General features: G+C 42.0%; 1 pseudogene; it reads right to left on the bottom strand.

The window, feature by feature from the left end:
- Positions 1-676: 676 nt before the first annotated feature.
- LOC105857406 (P2Y purinoceptor 3-like) lies at positions 677-1817 on the bottom strand (annotated as a pseudogene).
- Positions 1818-25537: the final 23720 nt, after the last annotated feature.

Here is a 25537-nt window from a genome sequence, read left to right as displayed (position 1 = left end):
CACTATGATCTGGACATTCTCATGCTAGGTGAGCTTGGACAAGGTACTTAAAGCTTTGTGTGTGAATTTCCTTCTCTGTAAATGGTGTAACAATAACCTCCACCTCCAAGTGCTATTGTGAGGATTAAATGACTTACTCCATGTAAGTACTCTTACATAGTAAGGGCTTCATTTACTCATTTATGTATTCACTCACTGAGCACCTACCTATTGTGCACTTACTATGTGCTGGGCCCTGCTGCTGAGGCTGGTATTTGGGGTTCAGCAGTTAGACGACGTCCCTGTCATTTTGGAGCCTGTATTCCCGTGGGAAGAGACAGATCGTAAATAAGTAAACGAATTAACAAGTCCAGGTAGTAATCAATGTTACAAAGACAATAGATAGGGAAGTAAAAGCGTGATTGGGTTATGGAGAGAGAGGTCAGCATTAGCTAGGGTGGGCAGGAGAGGCTTCTGAGCAGGTGACATTTGAGCTGAGACCTGAATGACAAGAGAGATCAATGTTAGCTCTCATGAAAATAAGAAAGTTTTCCTTTGTGTTGGTGGCTTTCTCCATATTCTTATTTTAAACTCTGTTAACATCAGTATAGAATCTTTTTCAGCAGGGTGCTTTTACGAGGTCTTGGGCTCCCCTCCTGCTAGCACCCATATGTGTTCAAACAAGTCATTGTCAATGTCATTGGAGCTCATTTTCCCCACGTTCACCTTGGCAGTATCCACATCTGCCCACCCCTGGGTGTCTCCCCCTTGGCTCCAGCTGGGTGCTCACCCACCTTGTTCTGCCTCCATTTCCAGAAGAGCCTCACTCTGTTGTTGCCCCCTGACAGAAAGTACAGGACTGGGTTGACACAGCTGCTCATGCTCGCTAGAGGCCTCCATATCTTATAGGCCATACCTGCTGTCGTCAAGAGCTGGCAGTCCTGGGAAGGCAGGAAGCGGATGGTGAGGTAGAAGGAGCGGGCGATGTGGAAGGGCACAAAACAGAGGGTGAAGAGGCCGCACACCAGCAGGATGGTCCGGATGGACTTGGCCCGGGCCACACTGCCGGCCCTCGTGAGGGTCCCCTCTGGCTTGTTCAGGCTCCTGACCATCAGCGAGTAGCACACCAGAATGACCACAGAGGGAAAGACAAAGCCAGACAATGTCAGGATCATGCCGTAGACAAAGAACTGATCGAAATTCTCCGGGCTGCTCAAGTCGTAGCAGACCATCTGGCCGTTGATGCTGTCTGTGTGGGAGAAGGCCAGCGTGGGCAGCAGCTGGAGGACCACCAGAGCCCAGGTGGCGGCGGCGCCCAGGCGGGCGTGCCTGCGGGTCCGGTAGGGCAGCGAGCGCAGCGGGTGGCACACGCCTAGGAAGCGGTGCACGGAGATGCAGGTCAGCAGCAGGATGCTGCAGTAGAGGTTGGTGTAGAACAGGAAGCGCACCAGCCTGCAGAGCAGCCCCCCGAAGGGCCACTTGTCACCCAGGGAGTAGGTGATGATGAGGAAGGGCAGCGTCAGCACATAAAGCATGTCAGCCATCATCAGGTTTACCAGATAGATGGTGGTACAGCTCCAGCGCTTGGTTTGGCACCAGGAGAGCCACAAGACAGTGCTATTCAGAGGCAGCCCTAGGACGAAGATGATGCTGTAGGTCAGGGAGAGGTAGGTTTGCTTGTACTTCTCTGAGAACCAGCAGTGACCTTGCTCGTTGGAAGTGTTCATGTCCAGCTTCTCCATCTCCTGGGAGGCCCCCTCCAGGAGCAGAGCTCTGTCACGGCTCTGGCTTCTGCTTCCCTGGGAGGAAACAAAATGGACAGCGTAGCATCGTGACATCGGCCATGTGTCAGCCTCTACCTTGACGTGGCATCAACTCTGTGCTCCCAAAGTCTAGTCAGAGTCCTTGTTTGAGAGAGAGAAGAACAAGAAGAAGAAGAAGAGGAAGAAGAAGAAGAGGAAGAAGAGGAAGAAGAGGAGGAGAAGGAGGAGAAGGAGAAGGAGAAAAGAAGAAGATGAAAAAAAAAAAGAGTTAAACCCAAGAGCAAAAGCATCTTCAAAAGCAAGGCTTCTAGACTTACCAGGTCCCAAGGTCTGGCTTACACTGACCTGAATGCTCTCTGGTCTAGGCTGTGAGGTGACAGGAATGGTGGGGAACCACACTGTCATTTAAATAGGGTACGCAGAACTTCCAGACCCGTGGCTCCTCTTGCTAGAATCCTTTGCATAGAGTCAGGAACTCTCCAAGGGGAAATATTCCAGCTGGAGAAGCCGGGGTATTCCCAGAGGGCAATACTGCCCACAGTCTGGTCCTAACCACATGGACCATTGTGGAATAGAAAGTGATCCTTCGGGGTTAGAGAGGATTAGGGAAAGCACAGGTTTTGACTATAGGCTCTGCTGGAGGATTTTGATTTGTATCTCTTTCAGGATTTATTAACTTGTGTATTTGAATACTGAGGCTGATTTGCTTATTAACTATCTCAGCATCCCAAGCATCCAAGAAAACAAATCTGAACCATGAAGCCAGGTGCAGCTTCTTCCTTATTCCTGTCCCTGCTGACAAAGCAGATCCAATAGTGGACCCACGTAGCTAAGGGAGCTGTGTGTGGAGCCTGAGGTTTCTGTCACATTAGGGGTCAGTGTGTTGGTCAGCATGGGGCCCTCGGGAACTGAAAAGTTTAATTCTGGGACTTAACATTAGAGACTTAACATTTAGAAAGACAGGTTAAAACGAGGGAAGAGGAAAAAGCATAAGGTAATTTGGGAGTAAATTGAGTGTTGACTGTAAACTATGATATTAACATATAGAGTTTTAATACACAAGAAAAGTTAACATAAGGGACTTCATTCATTCTGTCAACCAACAAACATTTATTGAGCATTCATTGAGTCTGGCACTGGGGTACAACGATGAATAAGGCACAGTCCTTGCTCTCCAGGTATTCACAGTCTTCTCAGTCTGGTGGGGAAGACAGAAATGGATACAGATAATTGTAACATGATGTGGAAAATGGTCAACGAAATGCTGTGAAAATCAGCAGGATACAGCCAATTCTCTGAGGGAATTGAGTGCAGCCTTCATAGAATAGGTGACATTTGAGCTGCTTGGGAGAACAAACATGAGCATGCTAGGCACCAGGCAGAGAAGGGTGAGGGGCATTGGGGAGGGGAATGGCATTTCCAAGGGGATGGAAGCAGAAAGGGCACAGCGTGAACTGGGGGAGGTGGGAGTATCAGCTGCCATAAGAGGAGGGTCTTCAGCAGGATGGTGATAAGGCTGCTGTGATGGTTCATTTCAGGTGATGATCCGACTGGGTTAAGGCACACCCAGGTAGCTGGTAGAGCACTATTTTCGTGTATAACCATGAGGGTGTTTCCAGAAGAGACTGGCATTTGGATCAGTGGACTGAGTAAGGAAGATCTACCTTCACCTAAGGTGGGTGGGCTCCATCCAATCAGGCTGAGGGCCTGAGCAAGCAAAAGGCAGGGGAAAGGTGGATTTGCTTTCTTTTCTGAACAAACCTTTTCTTTTCCTGCCCTTGGACATCAGAACTCCAGGTTCTCCAGCCTTTGCACTCAGACTGAGCCATGCCATCAGCATCCCTGGTTCTCCAGCTTGCAGGTAACATATTGTCGGACTTCTCAGCCTGCATAATTGCTTGAGCCAACCCCCATAATAAATCTCCTCTCCTGTGTCTATTCCACATCTATGTCTATAGCTGTTTGGTTCTGTCTGAAGAACCCCGACTAATATATACAGCTGTGTTTGAGGAAGATTCCATGAGGGCCATGAGGTAGCAACATGACCCTGCACCTGGAGCAGGGAGAGACCAGTCAGACCAGTAAGGGGGCTGTTGCAGTGTGTGCAGGTGAGATATGGCCGGTATCCCAAGCAAGGCCCTGCAGAGTGGATGCAGAGCAGGCACCAGACCCCAGAGACGCTGGCGAGGCAAGAGTGACAGGCCTGATTGGGCATGGGGCTTGAGCCAGAGGAATTGAGGGTGTCCTTGAGGTCTTCAGTGTTGGGAACTGAACTGGCCCTCTGAAGTTGTGGGGGACGGGGCCTGTCTGTGCCCCCACCCATGTACCACCGTGGTAACCGGCTTTAAAATTGGGACAGCAAAGCTTTTTTGGCTGGGTGGTTTTCATTCATTCTGTTCCCTGTAATTTTTCATGCAGGGAGGCTGGCAAATAACCATTTCCAGTAAAGCTGCCCTCCCAGCTCAGTGTGGGCCCATGGAGGGAAGCTGGGGAGGGAAAAACCAGCCTTGATTTAGCACTGGTGTGAGTCCGGCAGTTCACATGAGTAATTGATCTTATTTAATCTTCATAATAGCCTTGTCAATGAAGGAGGCATTATTACTTCTGTTTTACTGATGAAGAAATTGAGAGTTGAAGAAGAGAACCCTCTGGGGCTCACTAGGACCCGCAGTCTGGCAGGCAGGGCTCCTGATCTGGACCTGCTCCTGCCCCCACTGCAACTGCTTTGGGGAGTGGAAAGTGCTCAAAGCCTGCCTCTGCCAGGCACCAGCATACCATCTGAAGCCGTTACCTTCTCTCTCTGAGCCACAATTTCCTCAGCTGTAAAACAGGACAATCCTTCTCTGGTTAGGTTGCTGTGAGAATCATCTAGAACAAAGATAAGTGCCCCAGAGGCCTGACACAAGGGAGAGACCCAGCACAGTTTAGTTCTTTTCCCATCCTTCCTTCACCCTCTTCTAGAGACGGTGGGGCCCGGAAACCTGAGCTCTTTGGTATCTGTGGTTGGGTGGGAGGGCAGGTGTGGCTTTGCTACCCCGTAACTGGACAGGGGCACTTTTCTTTCTATTACCGTCTATGGACTGAATTTTGTCTGCTACCAATTTGTATGTTGAAACCCTACCTCCAATGTGGCTCTATTTGGAGTAAGAAAGTAATTAAGGTTAAATGAGGTTATAAGGGTTGGACCCTAATTTGAAGGGATTAGTCTCCTTATTAAAATTAGGGACACCAGAAAGCTCACTTTCTCTTCTATGTAAGGACATGGATATAAACCTATGAATTGATTTCAATATTTAATATTTTACCTGTGTCTGGATAACTTCTTGAACAAATGAAGCCATTTAATGGGATCTCATAAATGCTTTCAGACAGTAAAAGTTTGTTTTTACAAGTTTTTGTTTTATTAAGATAAAAACTTGATTAACATATACATTTCTTAATTCACAAAGATGAATTAGAGAATTATTAACATAATAAGTATTTGGTTTTTAATGAATTTCTTTAAATGGAGGACCCCAGGTACATTTAATTAGGTGGCGGATTAAAGTAGCAGGTGGTTTATTTTGAATTCAAATTTTCTTATGTGTTTCGAATCCACTAGATAATTTTATGTTATTTGGCCAATTTACCACTGGGTGGCGATGAAGACCAACAGACAGGTTCCAATCCCCTCAATGACCCCACCACAAATGGAAGCCTGAACTGGGATTGGGCTCCTGTCCAAGTGTAGATATAATTCGTATTATATTATTATATGTGCATAAGTTATAATTCATTGAAGACACATGTAAAATTCCACCAAGCAAACCATCTATTGGTCTGTCATCTACAGTTACTGTGTCAGGGTCACACAGAGATAGAGTTAGCTGAAAGCTGCCTGTTAATTGTGGTGATTCTGCGATAAACCCTGTGAGGTAAGCATGACAGGCATTATTCCCCCCATTTTACAGCTGAGGAAACTGAGGTTCAGAGAGATTAGGTGGAAGTCATGTCTGTGATGATTTAGGAGAAGCCTGGATTTCTTTTATAAAGCAGAGACTCAACAAATTTCCAAATTTCCAGGGAATGTGTTATTACCTACCCATCACCCCCTTCCCCTGTCAGCATCCCCCTAGGAAATAAAAGCATGGAACTAAAATAGCAAGCCATTCCTCAAGTCACTAGATGTAGTGCCTTTCTTAGAGATGACAGAACTCTAGCTTTAATAGCATGACCTGGAGATAACAGTAAAAAGAGAGATAACAGAATATGTAAAAATTAAATAATAAAAAAAAAACTGTCAAGAGTGAGACCGACATAGCAAATCTCTGCTCAGTTTTAAAAACTTGAATACCTTGAGTCTTAAGATAAAGGCACTGACGTTGGCTTTTTAATGATTTTGTATTACATTTTTACAGTGCAGGCTTACACCTCTTTGTACCTGGACCCCTCTCCCATGTTTGAATTGTCCTGAAACGTGGGACTCTCAGGGCTTTTATTGTTTCACAATGAATGCAAATCAGGTGCTTTAAATAATTTAGAAGACGGTGAAGAGACAGTGAGTACTTAATTTCAATAATTAATTCATATAGCAGCGTGCACATTTTTGTTTTCTGTTGACAAGGATCTGACATAATTGGCAGCTTCGGCTCTGTGTAAACGGGAGTGATTGGGAAACATCGTATTGTCACAACAGGGATGGTGGCTGCTCTGACACTGATGTTACACTGGAAAAACAATTGCTAACGTTCTCTTTCTGATCTGTTCGGTTGTGTGATACCCTGAAACTGACTCTGAAATCAGAATTTTAACTTCAATTAACAACGTGGTGAAAAGAACAGTAGCTCTGCTGTCCTGTGGTCGTGGAAGCTTATCACTGCCCCTGGGCTCAGGACTCTGAGAGAGAATCTTGAAAAAAAACTTTTTTTCCTTTTCCTTTCATTTAGCACCGAAGATCTTTAAATGTGTCATGACTGAATCTTTCCTCTTGTGCTGTGTACGAAGAAATGTAGGAAGCTGGTTTGGTTTGGAGCAAAAGAAGAGATCAGTCACAGTGCCTGGGGCTCCAGGAGTAGTGGCAAAGTTGCCCAAGGCATCTGCGGAGCAGGTGCATATCCCAGGACCCTTCCTTCCATCCAGTCTTACCCTCAGGCAGCAAGTTCCCCTTGCACCCTGCCCGGAAAATGCTGCTTACAGTAGTAACAGCCCGGCTTGCTGTTCACCATCAGAGCTTTCCTGTTGCTATGGGGTTGCTAGGGGAGGGTGGTGGGAAGAATCCACAGCGGCTCTGGACACTCAGTGCATTGGGGAGGAAGGAGAGAGAATGGTGGTGTTTTAGCCTGAGCCACCCAGAAAGCAGAGCCAAGGCTAAATGTGCTGTCATTTTATTTGAGAGTGCAATTCCAGGGAACAGGAGCGAGGGACAAGAAGAGTGACCTGTGGAACAAGGGAGAACCAATGAGGATTTGAAGATGTAGCATTGAGTTGGCCCCCACACAAGGCAACTGAGTGCTCAATCCCAAGAGACTATCCTCTGCGAATCTGATCTGACTGTATCTCAGGACAGTCCTCTCTGGCACAAGAAGAGGGAGGCATTTGTCCATCAGCCTCTATCTCCCACTGGCCGGGCCCACACTCCCTGGATGGGCGTTTAGGGTTGCTCTTCCTGCAGGGGCTTTGAGAAAGTTCCCTCAGGATGGGCTATAACGGCTGATGCATGGCATATCCTGCGAGCACAGAGAGTATCAGAAAGAGAAGACACACTTAACAGAAGGAACTTTCTTTTTCACCAAGCCCCATTTTTCTGTTGCCCTTGGAGGTGTCATCCCATCCCTCCCCACGTACTTACTCCTGGGTTGCTGCTGCATGAGAGGTGGAGGGTATCTGGCCCTGGGTCCTTTCGTGTGATGTGATTCTTCCCATTTCTTTTTACTCATTTTTTCTGTTGAGTCGTCTGTCTTTTGATTATTGATTTCTAGCAGTCCTTTACATATTTTGGGTAAAAGTCTTTTAAGATACTTATATTACAAACATTTTTTTCCTACTCTGTGCCTTACCTTTTCATTGGCTTAATGGTGTATATCTATATATAATTTTTTGAGGAATAGAAATTCTTGATTTTAATATAGTCCAAATTATCGATTTTTCTTTTATGGTTCCTGCTTTTTACATCTGGTTTACGAATCTTTCTCTACCTTAAGGTCACAAAGATATTCTTCTATATTAGCATAGGAAAGCCTTTCCTCTTTAGAGCTAATTGCTTTTGTCCCACTAAAGGGTTTAATGCTTGTGTGTGTGTGTGTGTGCTCACTAGTTCCCCCTCTCTCTTTCTCTCCCTACCCCACACCCCATGTGTATAAGAAATTCGGAGAAACATGATGAGATTTGAAGTTTGAAAAAACATCACTCTGCTATTTGGAGAGCAGAAAGCAGGGAGGACTAGGAGGTGAATTAGAAGGCTGTTACTTTAGGAGAGAGATGAGAAGTGGGTTGATAGGTAGGAGATAGTGAACATGGTGAGGAATTAAATATGGGGGTAAGGGAGAGCGTAAGGATCATGCCCAGTGACTCTTCTTTCTGCTGCTACTAACTGATGCCTTTACCCTTCTTCTGTCTATTATTTTTCTACTTCATTGCTTCTCTCTATTTAGTTTCTGATTCCTCCTTGCCTCTCCTGACTCTTTCTTTCCTCTGGGCATCCTTCGCCTTCTGCTCCTGTTGCAGATTGCTAACTCTACACACAGAGCCAAATAAATTTTCCCTAGACACAGAGTGGCCCAGGTAGTCACCATTATTCCTGTTTGTATGGGATGACACAGCCAGGCCTGTCACATGCTGTGGGTGAGCACACCCAGCCAAGGGTTGGCTGGCCCCTTCACTATGCCCAGGGCTTGTGTGATGGGGCTCATGAATTTACAAGCAGGCCCACACTCGATGAATGGACGTTTAGGGTTGCTCTATCTGCAGGATCTTTTAGAAACAGTTTCCCTCAGAAGGTGACTGTGAACAGCTGGTGCATTATGTGTCCCACGAGTACAAAGAGCATCAGAAAGAGAAGACACACTTAATGATTTTTTTCACCCCATTTAAAAAAATGTCTAAATTATGAACTTGCTGTCTAAAACACATACTTATAATAGAAATTTCTCATGACTCTAAAACAAATGTAGATAGCAAATACAATATTTGAAGCTGTTCTCCAACACACAGAGTTTCATTTATTAGTAGTATATCAGTCAGAGCATTGGCTCTGAGATATTTTGTTCACATGTAGACCATAAATTTGAATTGACAGTACTATTAATGATGGAATGCATTTGTATATGTTTATGGTAAAAGACCCAAGTATATATTTTTGAACCTGATTAAATATAAGACAGATTAAAAACAGTAGTTGTAGAGAATGAAAATAGGCCTTGATTTCATGTTTGGTAAAACATGTCAGAGGTGAGGTCTCTGATACCCTACAGTGAAATATGAGGGGAAGGTGTGGAGTTGCAAGGGGTTTCATTTAAACACGAGGCTCCTGTATTAATATTTTCATTGATTTATTTTCCTGCCAATATGTTCTGACATAAATATGGTGATCTATAATGTATCGACCATAAAAGTCAACATTATTTTTAAAGCTGACTCAGGGAAATAAAACCTCATTGTTAGTGCTGATATATACAGTATGGTGTCCTGTTGAAAAATTAACATTTGCCCTGCTTTTGATTGAGCTAAATAAGAGGAATGCATTTTGATGGCCACTGACCTTTTGTGCATGTTTTGCTCTCTGGCCAGTGTTGAGTTTGCAGTAGGACTGGCTTGGGGTGTGAAGTAAAGAGCAGTTCATATTCAATGCTCTTCAGAAAAGACTCCTCAAGAATGACAGCTGGTCAGCAAAAACCTTTGCCTTGGAGAGGATCAAAAAGCCCATGAAACTCTCTTAGACAGATACTGTGGGGCCTATCACATGTATCTTTGGTGAATGGTGAGAATGATGATGGGAGCAAAAGTGGCCCAGAAGCCCTGGAACAGAGCTGTGGAGGGAGAGTCAGCCGTAGGTGATGGCTGAGAAGAGACTGAGTCTGGAGGCAAGGGCTGCTCACCTTGTCTTCCGCACAAGCTCACCACCACAGCAACACAGCCTTCGGTGAGATGATTGCTATGAAATGAAAATTGAGCCAAAGAGAATTTAATTTAGCAGCATAAGGGAAAATGCTAATGAGCCCTGGGGAGATTTGGATGATCTCTGCTTCCACTCAGCTTCAGAACAGTACACGTTTGCTAAAAATAGCAAAATACTGAGAATTTTAGAGCAAGAGGAACTCCTGGGTGCCAGGCAGGTATAATCATTTGATGGATGAAGAAACTATTAAAGCCCAAGAGGTTAAGTAAGTAATTTATCCAAGGTCATTTAGCTGGCTAGTGGCTGAGCTGTACCTGGAGTCCAGATCTCTGGTTCTCTGTCTAGGGTTCTTTCTACTGCACGTTATCACTTAAAAGTCATGACTGATAACACACATGCATGGGAGTATTCCACAAGACCACTTGAATCTGGTTTTCAGCCTACCACTGTACCTCAACTGATCTTGTGAATGTGGAGGCCATTGAGGACCTTGGCAAGATCTCAATTAGTTAGGGCTTCCTTTCTAGTGAGAAAAAAACCCAAGCCAAAGGCAACCAAGCAAAAAGATAATTTATTAGCTCATATAATCAAACTGTCCTAGTGAGGCTGGCTTTAGGTATGGTCTGATGCAAGGGCTCAGATGGTGCTACCAGGACTGATTTTTCTCTATTTCTTGGCTCCACTTTGTCCAAGTTAGCTCTATTCTTATATGTGCACTACTCTCCCCTCACAGTGGCAAGGTGGCTGCCATGGACTTCACTCTGTCATTTACTTATGTGCAAACTCAGTGAGAAAAGTGGCGCCTCAGCCAGGAAGTCCTGGGATTAATACTGATTGGTCCTATTATCTTGTCCTAACTTCTGCATCCATCCCTGAAGCAATCTCCGAGGCCAGGGGAATGGAATGCATTGATTGGCCAAGGCCTTGGTTGAATGCTTCACCTCAGGACTAAGGGAAAATGAGTTTCACACAAATCCCAGGCATTTAGAATGAGAGAAGGGCAGTGCTCCTAAAGCATATTAAGGGTTCTGTTACTGCAAGAAAGGGACCTGAATCCTAGGCAGCAGAAACAACAAATAAATGCCCATAACAACTTCTCTGACACAGCACTCTCCTGATATGCCTCCTGCCTCGCTGCTCTCACTCCTGCTCACCATGTCCACCTCCACAGCTCGAGCTCTGATGATGGAACTTCTCGGGGCCCAGCTCCAGGCCTCCTTCCCTGTGTGTCTAGTGTCGACACTTGCTCTCATGGTGATTTCGTCCAGCGCATTGTGAAAGAGAAGATTATCATTGCCCGAAGCACTTTGAGGCAAGCTTGGCTAATATTGCAGTTGAAATTGTAGGCCATGGAATTTAATGAGAGTTAGTATTTAGTGGAAAATCTTGAGAGGAAAGAAGACTGTTGACAAAAGTGTGTTTGAGAATGCAAAGCACTAAGCTACACCTTATCCTTCACTCCAAAGATAAGGGACAAGGTTAAAGAATATTTACAAATATATTTCAAATATTGCCATAAAGGCATAAAGGACAAGGCATATTAGCCAGGTGGGTTAATAATTCTGTTAAGATTAAATCTCCATATACTTGCTCTTCTCATTCAATTTCTGGCTGGTTCATTTTGGAAGAAGGTAAAGAAATTTCCTGTGATATTTCCCTTCTTTACTACAGAGGTTTATTGTAATCATCTATGGAATATAATCTTTAACCCTGAGGCTTTGGTTATTGCAAAGCTTACTTTACACACATTTTTGTGAAGAATTGCATTTATTCACTGTATATGTGTTATAAGAAATTATATGTATTAGAATATTTCTGGGGTAGGAGATTGGATTTATGTACTTAAGCTGTACTGCACCCACCAGCACTGTTAATTACGTCACTAACTTCTTTCCATAACTCCTTTTCTACATAAATTCATAAACCCAATTTCTAGTCAGAGACTATTGAGAACCTTTATCTTGGCTTTCTTGTTATAGGCTTATTTGAGAAAAATAAATTGTGATTATAGAAGAATAATTTCTAAACAGTATATGAAGCTTAATTTCTTTACATCATTTATATCTTGACAAATTCATATCCACAGCTTTGTTCTGTCCTCTGAGTTCTAGACTCTTATATCAAACTATCTGCTCGGCACCACCTGTATACTTTATAGATTTCACCAACCTAACATGGCCAAAAGCGAACTCCTAATTTCCTCTTTTTTCTCCTACCAAAATTTCCACTCTACTCAGCATTCATTATCATTTCAGTAAATGCCATTTTTATATATCCAGCTGTTAAGCAAAAAGCCTAGAATTCATTCTCCATTCTTCTCTTTTCCCTTCTCCCACATCAATCTATACCAAGTCCTTTCAAATATCTGTTAAGTCATCTACCTCTGCTCCCTCAAGTCACCACCCTGATCTTTGCCACCGTGGTCTCTTGCCTGGCCCACTTCAGCTGTGCCCTCACTGGTCTCCATGCCTTTTTCCACCCACTCCATGTGGAGCAGCAAGGCTGATCAGAATGAAGCACAAATTAGATGATGTGCTCTTCTAAAGAGTTTCCACAGCTTTCCTATTGTTCTTCAGAATAAAATCCAGGTGCTTTCCCATGGACTGCAGGGTCATGTGTGGTCTTGTCCTTGCCCCGCACTCCGACCTCATCTCATCCACTCCTCAGTTGTGGGACCACACCCATGCTGGTTGCTTGCAGTTTGTCAAGGGGGTTATGGGTTGGAAAAAGGAGAACACATACACACACAACACACACAGATTTGTATAGTCAAGACCCAGAAACTTTCAAGAAAAAGGGTGGCTGCAGAAGATAGGAAGATGTGGTTCATTTTAATAGGGCTTTTTCCTTATTGCTAGTTCCCCATTGGGATGTCCACACAGAGTAGGATAGGGTCTTGCTGGTTCTAAGAAAGCAGCCAGATTTTTTACTATATTACAAATCTTTTATACACAGGACTCACATGAAGACATACCTTAACGTTCTGTGTACTGTGCATTTAGACTTACCTGGTTGAACCAAATTCAGCATCAACAAAACCACATCCTCATTGGAGGAGAGTCAGTATTCAATTATGCCTGAAAAATGTGTCTGCCTATAGCTTTCCAGGATTCTAGAAAGCTTGTTTTCCCATGGTGCACTCCCTGGCTCTGATTCAGTCTGGGTTATTCTGATGCTGGGTTGGATCTTAGAACTCAAATTGCAAGTCCATTTTCCTGAAAGCCTTTCTGTTTCCTGAATATGTCATGTTCTTTCATGCCCAGAGTCCTTGCAATTCCTGCCCCTACTGCTTGGAGCACGCTTTCCCCAGCTCTTTCTCTGTATGGCTGAATTCTTCCTATCCTTCAGATCTCAGCTAAACTGTCACATTCTGAGAGAATCTTTTACTATCTAAAAAACAATTCGTGCTGTAATTTCTTACTATAGCTCCTTACTTACTTCCCATAGTTTTCACAAGGTCTGTGTTTATTATTTTTCTTGAGTTTTGTCTGTCTCCCCTACTAAAATATAAATTAATTGAGGTTAGGGATGTTGTCTGCCTTGTTCTTCCTTGTGTCCTTGGGCCCAACTGCACCTTGCACATGTAGGCACCCAGCTGAGTGAGGGATTGACCTGTTTACCATCTAGGAAAGGAAGGAGGCAAGCGGCTTGCTCTGGTGAGAGTTCTACCATCTCTCCCATCCCAGCAGGAAATCTTTGTTACTAGATTCATACTGACAATGACTAGCTGGTCACCGAGCAGTGGCTGTTTGTAACTACCATTGTTGATGGACATAAAGAAAAGTAGCTTGAGCCTTTAGCCCTGAGGGTCTTGGCTTTTGCTGTGTTGGGCTTCTCTCTTGCTTCTACTCTTTAGCCTCCTTTCTAGAAGCCGGGTATGTCTGTGAGCAGGTGGTGCTGAAATACAGCATCTCAATTTCATGCTCGCAGGTCTTAATTCCTTTGAAATGAGATGTGTGCTCTAGAGGAAGATAAGTGAAAAGCACCTGTTAGCAAATTTCTGGCATTGCTCTTGGAAAGAAAGTTCTGGGCATTGTGGACATGAATACCTCAAAGAAAAAAAAAATGAGTCAATTGTGGCTTGTCCTCATCTTCAAAAATAATGTGTCAGGTTGGTCTCTTTACTCATAATTTTATATGAGTTGTTTTGTGATGACCGATCAAGCATTTTCATTGTTATTGCAGTTTTTGAGAACTGTATCAGTCACCTTCTGCTAGGTTATGCTGCAATAACAAAGAACCCTAAAATCTTAATGGCTCACAACAGCAAAGGTGTATTTCTCATTCACAATGTGTTAATTGAGAATCAGTTTCAGCTCTTTTCCATATTTATTCTCTATCTGGAATCCAGGCTGAGGAACAGACCTTATTTGAGACATGCGTATCTTATAGCTAAGGTAGAAAAGAGAGAGGATATATGCAATCGCTTTTAAAACTTTGCTTAGAAGTGACGTGCTTCACTTCCCCTCATGCCAGTGGCCAAAGCAAGTCATATGATCAGGCCTGACATCAATGGGGCAGTGCAATTCTCTATAGGAAGGCAGAGCACATGACTGAGAATGTTAATGTAATCTTCCACAGGAACTTTCTAATAACGACCTAAAGTACTGCTGCTGAAAAGTTCTGACAACTTCTAATGCATAAAAATTAAAGAAAAAAGAATGAATATTTTTAATTGTCATGCTATATTGGCATTATGTGTAAGCCATATAATGCAGGACAAGAAGCATGCAATGGAAAATCTGGGGTCTTTGTATGCCAATAGTTTACTATGTGAACTTGGACAAGACATTCATTATCACTGGACTCCCTTTTCTGAAAAATAAGTGGTTTAAGATAGATGATTTCTAAGTTCCTTATAAATCAAAGGTGTCTATATTCCTCAGATTCCAAGTAAATGCTGGCTGGTGTGTCTGGGTGACAGCAGTGACAGTATTGAGGGCCTGATTTGCGGGGCTTCTTAGGGCTGTTAGAAAGTGTTGTGCTGCACTTTGTAGGCAGGCGGTGAGATCTGAGACCTTTACCCGTAGTTGAGATTGGATAGGATAGATCCTGTACTTCATTCCTTCTCACCAAAGTTTCGCCACTTTCTCGCATGGGACTACTGTTCAGTTTAGAAGGATTTTTCATTCTCAGTTCACTTAGCCAAAGGGCAAGTTCTGACAGGGTGGCTGTTTGAGTGTTGTCAATGAATGATGATTAAAAAAAACAGCAGTAAGATGTGAATGGAAACACTGACTCCAGCCTGGCCCTAAATTGTTAGTTTTTGGAAAGGAAATATTTTTTAAAAATCAGACTGATAATCTCATCCATCTGCAGCTAATTCTGTATAATTCTTGCTGTTGGATGCGCCTCAGGGGGTTTGGGAAACTTGTTCAGTGAGACGCTAACCTGAACCTGTCAAGAGTTTTTTTTTCCCTCAGTACATCTATTCTCATTTCCCCTTGCTATTTAGGTCTACTTGGCATATATCTTAAATTAGAAACACTCAGCTCTTTCAGTCAGGTTTTTCAGCTTGGATCAGACCCTGCAGAGCTTCAGCCACTGAATCAGAAACTTGCCCAAGTTCTGGCAGACTTCTACATGTCCATTCTTCATCTCAGTTTAAGTGATTTCATATACAGCCACGTGCTACATGATGACATTTTGGACAACTACAGACTGCATCTACCATGGTGGTCCCGTAAGATTATAATGAAGGTGAAAAATTCCTATCACCTAGTGACATATTGATGATCCTGTTAGGCCCAGGCCAGTGAGTGTGTTTGTGTCTTAATTTTTTTTAAAAAATAAAAAAACAAAAAACAAACCCCTCCCCTACAATTTAAATAGAAAAAAGCTTGTAGAATAGATATAAGGAAAAATATTTTTGTATAGCTGTACAATGTGCTTGTGTTTTCAGCTGTATTATTATAAAAGAGTTGAAAAGTTAAAAATTAAAAGTTTATAGGCCGGGCGCGGTGGCTCACGCCTGTAATCCTAGCTCTCTGGGAGGCCGAGGCGGGCGGATTGCTCAAGGTCAGGAGTTCAAAACCAGCCTGAGCAAGAGCAAGACCCCGTCTCTACTATAAATAGAAAGAAACTAATTGGCCAACTGATATATATATATAAAAAATTAGCCGGGCATGGTGGCGCATGCCTATAGTCCCAGCTACTCGGGAGGCTGAGGCAGGAGGATCGCTTGAGCCCAGGAGATTGAGGTTGCTGTGAGCTAGGCTGACGCCATGGCACTCACTCTAGCCTGGGCAACAAAGCGAGACTCTGTCTCAAAAAAAAAAAAAAAAAAAAAAAGTTTATAAAGTAAAACATTTATAGTAAAGCTAAGATTAGTTTATTATTGATGAAAAAATATTTCTTTATAAATCTAGTGTAGCCTAAGTGTACAGTGTTTATGAAGTCTACAGCAGTGTGCAGTAATGTCCTAGGCCTTCACATTCACTCACTCACTGCTCACTCACTGACTCACCCAGAGCAACTTCTAGTCCTGCAAACTTCATTCATGGTAGGTGCCCTATATAGGTGTGCCATTTTTTATCTTTTATACAATATTTTTACTGTGCCTTATCTATGTCTAGATATATAAATACTTGCCATTGTGTTACAGTTGCCTATATTATTCAGTACATAACATGCTATGCAAATTTGTAGCCTAAGAACAATAGGCTATACCATAGAGCCCAGGTGTGCAGTAGGCTGTACCATCTAACTTCGTATAAGTACACTCTATGATGTTTGCACAATGACAAAATCACCTAAAGGTGCATTTCTCAGAACGTATCCCCATCATTAAGTGACACATGTGCATTCTCAAATATGTATCCTGAAAATGGTACTTAAAATACTTAATTTTAAGTATCCTCTGTGATTGAACATATATTTGTCATTGTTACCAACTAATAGCAACTAGAATATTAATTTAGTTTGATAGACTACTTTCCTCTAATGTGTTAAAACATCTTACTTAAATATTATTCCTCAGGGAAGCTCTCACATGCGGGCATTGGGAGATAGATAAACAGGAGGATGTTTGATGCAGTATTGTTTGAAATCAGGATGCCTTAATATTCACCAATGAGAGAGTTGATAATTATGTTGTGCTATAATCATACAATATCCATACAGTGGATAAATGAATGAACTAGAACTATATACAGCAATATAAAAATATTTCAAAAACATATTGGGTGAAAAAAAGCAAATTGTAAAATTATATACACAATGTGAAACCATTTAGTTAAAGTGTAAAACCATACAAGACTATGTATTATATATATATATATATATGTATATATATATATACACACATTTATAACAAAAGTAAAAACAAAATATACGAGAAGGATAACAAGAATTTTGGAATAACGGTTACCTCTAGGGAAGGAAGGGAAAAATACACAGGGAGATTGATTTATGTCTATAATGTTTTATTTTTCAAAAGGAAGAAGAAAAAGAAAAGAGAAATAGTGTAAAATATTGGTGGTGAGCATGAGAGTGTTTGTTGTTGTTTCTTCATACTTTTTGGCTGGTGGGAAATATTTAATAATAAAACAGTCCATTTCTCTTCCCCATTATCCCCCTTTTTCTCATAACCTCAGAGAGATACAGTAGCACAACATGTGAAAAACACGTATAGAAGTCTATGTTTACTTCATGTTATTTTGAGAAGGTGACTTCTTTTTGTTTTATAGTATATGTGCTGAAGCGAGCACATCTTCTTTTTATTTTAATTTAAAAATGTCACCTCAAACTCAGATTTGAAATAGTTTCCAAAAAAGAGCTGTACTCTCAGGGCCTTTCATTTATAATGACTTGTATCAAGGATTCCTGAGGACCCTCCCCTGCTCCAGCCACTTCCATTCTTTTTTTTTCCTTTTTTCCAAAAATAGCTTTATTAAGATAAAATCACTTGCTACAATTCACCTATTTGAAGAAATGCATATGTTAATTCACTCAATGTAGTCATTCCACAATATATACATACTTCAAAACATTATGTGCATGATAAATACATACAATTTTTATGTCAATTTTTTAAAAATCTCCAGCTCAATGGTTTTTAGTATATCCACAGATATGTGTAACCACCACCACAGTCAATTTTAGAACATTGGGTCTTTTCAAAAAGAAACTTTGTACCCTTTAGCTATTATTCCCCTCATGCCCTCATCATTCACCCCCACTCTCAGCCTTGTGCAATCACTAATTCATTTTCTGTCTCTATAGATTTCCTTGTCCTGGACTTTCTTATGAATGGAATCATATACTATCTAGAATTTAGTGACAGACATCTTTTACTAAAGGTAATATTTTCAAGGTTATCCAAATTGGCAAATACGTAAGTACTTCATTTCTATGGTCAAAAAAATACTTCATTTTTGTATGGATATACCATTTTGTTTATCCATCTGTCTGTTGATGGACATTTGGATTGCTTCCATCTTTTGGCTATTATGAATAATGATACTGTAAGCATTGTTGTATAAATTTTAGTGTGGACATATGTTTCCATATCTCTTGCATATCTAGGAGCAGAATTGTTGAATCATATGGTAACTCTATGTTTAATTGTTTGAGGAACTGTTGGACTGTTTTCCAAAGCAGCTTTACCATTTTATATTCCTACCAGCAGTGTACGAGGGTTTCTGATTTCTCCATATTCTCACTGACGCTAGTTATTATCTTACTTTGCAATTCTAGTCCTCCTAGTATACATGACATGGCATCTCATTGTGGTTTTGATTTACATTCCCTAGCTAACTAGTGATGTTGGGCATCTCTCATGGGCTTATTGGCCATTTAGCTCTCTTCCTTGGAGAAGTGTCTGTTGACATCTTTTGCCTATTCTTTATTTTTTTGTCTTTTTATTATTACGCTCTAAGAGTTTATGTGTATATATATATATATATATATATATATATATATATATATACTAGATACAAGTCCCTTAACAAATATATGTTTTGCCAATAGTTCTTAAAACCCTCCTATGGCCTCCTGTTGTCCTCAGAATAAAAGCCCTGTCCCCGCTGTGGCCTGCAGCCCTGTACCATCCAGCTCCAGCCTCCTCCTTTGCCTGCTGGACTTCTCCCTTTTCCAACCACCGTCCCTCTTCTCTGGGGGCAGGGGATGTCCTCACAGTGGGTTAGTGAGAGTTAATAAATATGCATCAATCATACGTCCTAGCAACTATGCCTGACACTGGGGAGCCAGGAGAGAATGAGACCAACACAGACACTAGCAAGGGGGTCAAGGAAGATGGCCTTGAAGAATCACCTAGAGCTTAGAGCTGAAGAGGAACAAGGACTACAGGCATGTGCCACCATGCCCCACTAATTTTTTCTATATATTTTTAGTTGACTAATTAATTTCTTTCTATTTTTAGTAGAGACGGGGTCTCACTCTTGCTCAGGATAAACTCAAACTCCTGAACTCAAATGATCCACCCGCCTCGGCCTCCCAGAGTGCTAGGATTACAGGCATGAGCCACCGTGCCTGGCTACTCCTCTTTATCAATGGCAATATGTCTATTTATTCTTTTTTTTTTTTTTTTTTTTTTTTGGAGAGACAGAGTCTCACTTTGTTGCCCAGGCTAGAGTGAGTGCCGTGGCGTCAGCCTAGCTCACAGCAACCTCAAACTCCTGGGCTCAAGCGATCCTTCTGCCTCAGCCTCCCGAGTAGCTGGGACTACAGGCATGCGCCACCATGCCTAGCTAATTTTTTTTTTTTGTATATATATATGTTAGTTGGCCAATTAATTTCTTGCTATTTATAGTAGAGACGGGGTCTCGCTCTTGCTCAGGTTGGTTTAGAACTCCTGAACTCAAACGATCCACCCGCCTCGGCCTCCCAGAGAGCTAGGATTACAGGCGTGAGCCACCGCGCCTGGCCTGTCTATTTATTCTTGCTCCATTTTTGCTGTACATAAGACAATGGTAGGTATAAAGTTAAATATCTTACCAAATTCATAGAAATTCCTACCATATGTCCTTGAACATATCTAAATTTAATATTACTTCATATTAGTAAAAAATACCTAATGTAAAGGGCATATTCTCATTAAGTACTAAGTTATTTTTCAGTAAGTTACCCGTAAGATTATTTGACTTCCAATTCAGGAATATGTGTTGGTAATAAAACTTCCCTAGAATTTGCATTGAGTTTAATATCAATATTGGCAAGTACTATGCATGTGAAGGAAATCACTGAAACACATTCCGAAAAAGTAGAAGTCCATCTAAAGCAGGCTTATTTAAACCAAGGAGTTTAAAATTAAGAATAATTTTTGATATTTCTTACATTGTATTGGGCATTTCCTTGGAATAGATTCATGGGATGGTGTTAGAATCAGAATCCTCTGAGCTTAATAGTACAAGTGAAAATTTACGTAGTGTCTCTCTTGCTTTTCTGTAAGAGGCTGGAAGTCTGCACATCTTAATAGGGTGCACCTAATAACATGTTAATAACTCACAGATTGCTGGCTTTGGACTACAGACCTGAACGAAAGGGCCTTCATAAATTATACATGTCTTGCAAATAGGTGATACATTTTTCAAATCACATGAGCTCTTCAGAATCAAGTCTGCTTTGTGGAGATAATTAAAGAAAATCAATGTGTGTTGATTGATAGATATTTGACTTGAAAATACATTCTCCGCACTGCCTCAGACAGTGGGGCGCCCGAGCTTGAAGACCACTGTTCTCCAAAGATAGGGTGAGGGGCTGGGGGTGGGAGGCTTGAGTGTTCTGGGTGGTACTCATGACTCCAAACGCCAGGTCCCCACCTCAGTACAGCCCCTGACCTCAACTCCCCACTGAGCTGAGGGCAGTTGAGTTGACCTCCCGATCTCTGTCTCCTCCCCTGGGTCAAGGAGTATGACTCTGTTTGTCCCACTGGGGCCATGGGAGGCTTAATTCATCAATGTTGTTAAAGTGCTAGGAAGATGAGAAGTGCTGTGTCCATTCTAAGCAACATTATTGATTCATTTTTTCCTTGTGGTTAATATAAAATTCTCCACATATCAGATAATGGCTCACATTGCATAAATAGCCAAGAATTGCTGGCAGGAGAGATGTGGCCTGCGTTTTCCCCTAGGAAAATTGATGCCTGTAAAATGCCTTCAGTTTCTCTGAAAAAACATTATTACATGATTTAAACTGATTATATTGTTATTGTATTTTATTTGATTATCAAAGTATTTCTTTTTATTTGTTTGTTTTGGTTTGTTTATCAATAACTATAATATCTGAAATAATGTTGAACCCAGTAAATTGTGTCAAGGAAGGCTTGGATTGGTAAAAGTTTTGCTTATCCAATTTCGGTAACCCTGTCCACTAAATAATAGGGGAAAACACACACATGCACACACACATATGTGTGTATATAGTATATGTATATGGTGCATGTGTATAATATAATATTAATGTGCATTATCCATAATGTATAATCCTGTTCATTAAATAATAGGGATATATATGTACACATAAAAACATGTATATCATGTTAGTATCTTTACCTATGTATGTAGTGTTGTTCTTCTAAAATAATATAACATGATAAATAACTACTAATTATGACATTTAGCTAATTCACCATTCTTCAAAAGATTTTAGGAATTGCATTCCTGAAATTGCTTTCATCAGGAATTTTATAAGCATATAAGGAATCTAGCTAGTTGCTTTATCATTGTTATTTTTGCAAAACCTGAAGTGTCATAATACAGCTTGATCATCTATTTTTCATCAGACTTGGTTCTGGGTCACTTTTTCATGTTTCTCAATTCTTCTTTTTTTCTTTGTCAATTATTTATTAGTTGTTTTTGCTATTTTTTTCTGTATCAATATTTAGAATCCAATTGCTGGCTACATATATTAAATATTTTCCCCAAATTTTTTTCTTTTTATTTCAGGATATTATGGTGGTACAAATATTTTGGTTATATGTTATGACTTTGCCTCACCCAAGCCAGGGTTAGAGGCATGCCTTTCCCCCATACAATGCTCACCGCATCTGTTAGTTGTGAGTTTACCCACCCCACACCCCCAACAATGGAATATTACTCAATTACAAAAAACAATGGTGATCTAGCTAGCACCTCTTATATTATCCTGGATAGAACTTGACCCCATCTTCCAAAGTGAGCTATCACAAGAATGAAAGAATAAGCACCACATGTTCTCACCATCAAATTGGCACTAACTGATTAACACTAAGGTGCTCACATGGTAGCAATATTCATGTTTCTCAACTGTAAACACACCCTCCAGAAGTACAAGATTCAACATCATTGGTTATTGTAAAAATGGATGTGCAGTGGGCTATTGAATTAAAGGTGAAGAATCTGTTTTGAGTATATAAAGGTCTAGTTTGTTAAAACAAACAAAAAACCCCAAACCTGTTTCTGGTAGTATTATGATGATGGCTTTTAAAAAGTTTTTACTTTCCCATGATACATATTGGAAATAGAAATCAGTTTTATTACCTCATAGTCACACTATGGTTGTGTAGCTCAGCCATGAAAATAGTCCACATATACATTACCAGGGTTTTAAGAATTTGCTTGTTTCATTTGTTATTCATTAATTCTTTTTCTTTATCACTTACTGGATGCTTGATGTATACTAGAAGCTGTGGCATACATTGAAGAGCAGAAGATAGCTCATATTCTTAAGGCAGTGGTAATGTAGTTGAGTCAAAGCAAATGTTCTAGAAAAAGATTAAATTGTTATGGACAGAGGTTGGTAGTTGTTCTGCAACATCTGTCCTCCCCTTCGTCCTCAGTAACAAAATTCCCAGTTTTTAGCTGGGCGCATGGCTGTCCACAATATAGGCAGCACTCCTCAGCATCTCTTGCAGCTAGGCTCAGCCAGCCAGCACCTCTGGATGGTGCTGTGGAAGAGGAAGTGTTCTCAGGTAGCTTCTGAGAACCTCCGCTAAATGTCAGCTGCCCCGCCTTTGGTCCTCCCTTTTCATGTTGTCTTCTCGCTCACTGGATGTGGATGTAACTGCCGAAGCTCCTGGGACCATGTTGGACTGTGCAGATGAGAGCCTCACTCAGGAATGGAGAAATAGAGTCTGGCAGGAGCTGGGGCCCACATCTCTCTTCCTTACCTTTGCTCGTGCTGTTCCTTCTGCAATGCTGGTTATCTTCCTGCCTGTCTAGTTAATTTTATAATTGTATTAAATTATACAATCCCTGTAAATGTGTAACACAGTTAATTAAACTGTGTCAACACACCAAGTACATTTAGCTGCTATCCTCGTCACCATGATTACCAGCCAGCTCAAACGTTACCTCTTGTTGCCTCTTTTCTGAAATCTCTCTTGAACGCTCTTTCCCTTCAGTACCGCAGTACTACTGCACTCACTGTCCCGGCACCTGGCACTTTAAATATATCTCCCTCACATCAGCACCCAAATATGTGGCATTTAACAGTGCTCAGGAAATGCTTGCACAACTGAATTGCATTAAACAAGGGGCCTGTAGGCTCTGTTTGGGGGAAGTGCCTCTTGCTAGTTATTTGTGTGGTTAGGGCTCCTGAGGAGTGGGGACAGGAGCGATGTGGCCCTGCAGCACCCTTCCTCTCTGCCTTCTGGTTGCTTCTTTGCCATCATGTCACCACCCTATCTTCAGGCTTCTATTTTTATAGCCACTTCTGAGAAGGAAGGACATAGCAACACAGCTTCAGCCTTGCTTTAGCTTGTCTTTGAATTCTCAGCTTTGCCAACCTGAATTCTGGCCTCTGCTTTTGAGGGCTCAGAGGAGTAGAGGAAAACAAACAGATCAGTGTGGGGCCGGGGGCAGTCAAAGCTGCGTGTGCAAGGTTGCCCCACCTACTCTTTCTAGAGCTGCAGGACTAGCATTTTAAGGCCAACTCTTAGGACAGTATTGTGCTGCTTCTTTGTTTCCCCATGTTTCTGCTAGATGGGATTGCTCTGCCAACACAACTGGCGTGTGGGGCTGCGTCTCAGACATTCCCACTCTCTGCTCCACTGAGGTGTCCTCAGTATACTGTCCTCCCTCCTGCCTGTGGCTGTCCCCTGGGCTGGTGGCACTGTCATGCAGGTGTCCAGGCAGCTGGCTGTGGGCAGTATAAGTAGGCATTATTCTGGTGTCTCAGATGGGCTTACACAGAGACTTCTGCTTGGTCTTTGGGAGTTCAGATATGCTAAAACATATCTGACAAGAATAATAAGGGTCTTGACACTGAGGGATGAGGAAGATTTGACAGCAGTCTCCAGATGGTGGTCTTTGGGAAAAAGAAACTGGTACTGTCAGATTTGAGGGTTTTAGTGATTGAGAAAGAAGGACTAATTTTGATCATCATTTCCACAATCCACGCCCCATTTCTTGGCCTTGTCTCTGTTGGGAGAACTGAGTGAAGATGTCCATCCAGGTTTCTCCCATTGGTGCTAACACTGGCTGGACTTTTGTACCACATCCTCACAGTGGCATGTCTTAGGTCCCAGGCTGGCATACACAGAGACCATATTTCATTATAATTGTCTATTTTATTGAGACCCTTTTAATCATACCTACTTTATCCAGTAAAGCAAATTCTTGCTTCCTTATTCACAAGCTTTCTCCTGATAATTGGGTGACTGCAACATGGTCCTTCATCTAAGCCTATACACCCATAGGCTTAGATTCCTAAAGAGTAAAGTTCCTCAGCTGAATATTGGCTATAATATTTTTTTAAAAAAATGACATTAGAAGATGGCTAAAAACTTGTTACTGTCTTCTCACTGTGGTTTGCTTTTTTTCCACCCACCTTTTGGGTAGGTATGCAACAGAGATTGCAAAATGGAAGCCATAAAATGGCATGTGGTCCCTAAACTTGTTTCATTTGGCTTGCAGAAATCTCACCCATTTTTGGGGGATTAGTTCCTAGTTAATAAGTGGGAGATTTCACATAAAAAGCCAGATTCCCAACTTCTCCTAAGAAGTCAGTTTGCACTTGATGACAGCCAGCTAGTACTGGGCAATGGCTGCCTCTCAGTGAAGGCATTTGCTCATCAGTTCACCAGGGCCAGCCCACATTTGTCCAGTTTTGTTCATTATCTTCTTAGCTCCAGAAGGCATCTGAGTTTGAGACGCTTGACACAGCCCCTTTCTCTAGCTCCCACACTTTTCAGTGTCCCCTTTGCTACCCCTGCTGTCTCAGGAACTTCCTCCAGTGGGTCTTCTGCTCACCAGTCCCAGCTGTAGCAGATACTCTGCTCTCTTCCTGGGGAAGAGCTAAATGGTTTATTTCTCTGCAGACTTGGTCACAGGTGAAGTTGGAAGCCGAGTGCTGACTCCAGGTAAGTATTGACCATCTGTTGGCAGATCACAGCCTGTTGGCTGGATGTGCTGGTTCTAGGTGCCCCAGCCCCATGGGTCTGACCTTCCAGTCTTTTATTCTGCTCCTGAACTATCTGCAGGTGAGATTGATTGTAGCCTAAAATAAGGGGCAGAGCAGTATGGGGTTTGTTTTTATCCTCTTGGAAGATTGTTGGCCTTCACCATAATAAAAGCTATAATAATAACACAGTTGCTTTATATTTTTAAAAAGCATCTTTTTATAAATTGCTCCTTTACACCCCACCACATCCTGCTGGAATGGGTGTTCTTATGGCCCCTGTTTTGCAGATGAGCCCTAGAAGGGCAAAGGGAACCTGCCTAAGATCTCACGATCACTTAGCCCATCAGGGCTTCAGGAACCA

The sequence above is a fragment of the Microcebus murinus genome, chromosome 1 (assembly GCF_040939455.1).
Source record: "Microcebus murinus isolate Inina chromosome 1, M.murinus_Inina_mat1.0, whole genome shotgun sequence".
Lineage (NCBI taxonomy): Eukaryota > Metazoa > Chordata > Mammalia > Primates > Cheirogaleidae > Microcebus > Microcebus murinus.
The sequence above is the reverse complement of the archived record's forward strand: the minus strand, read 5'-3'. Positions and strand labels throughout refer to the sequence as shown.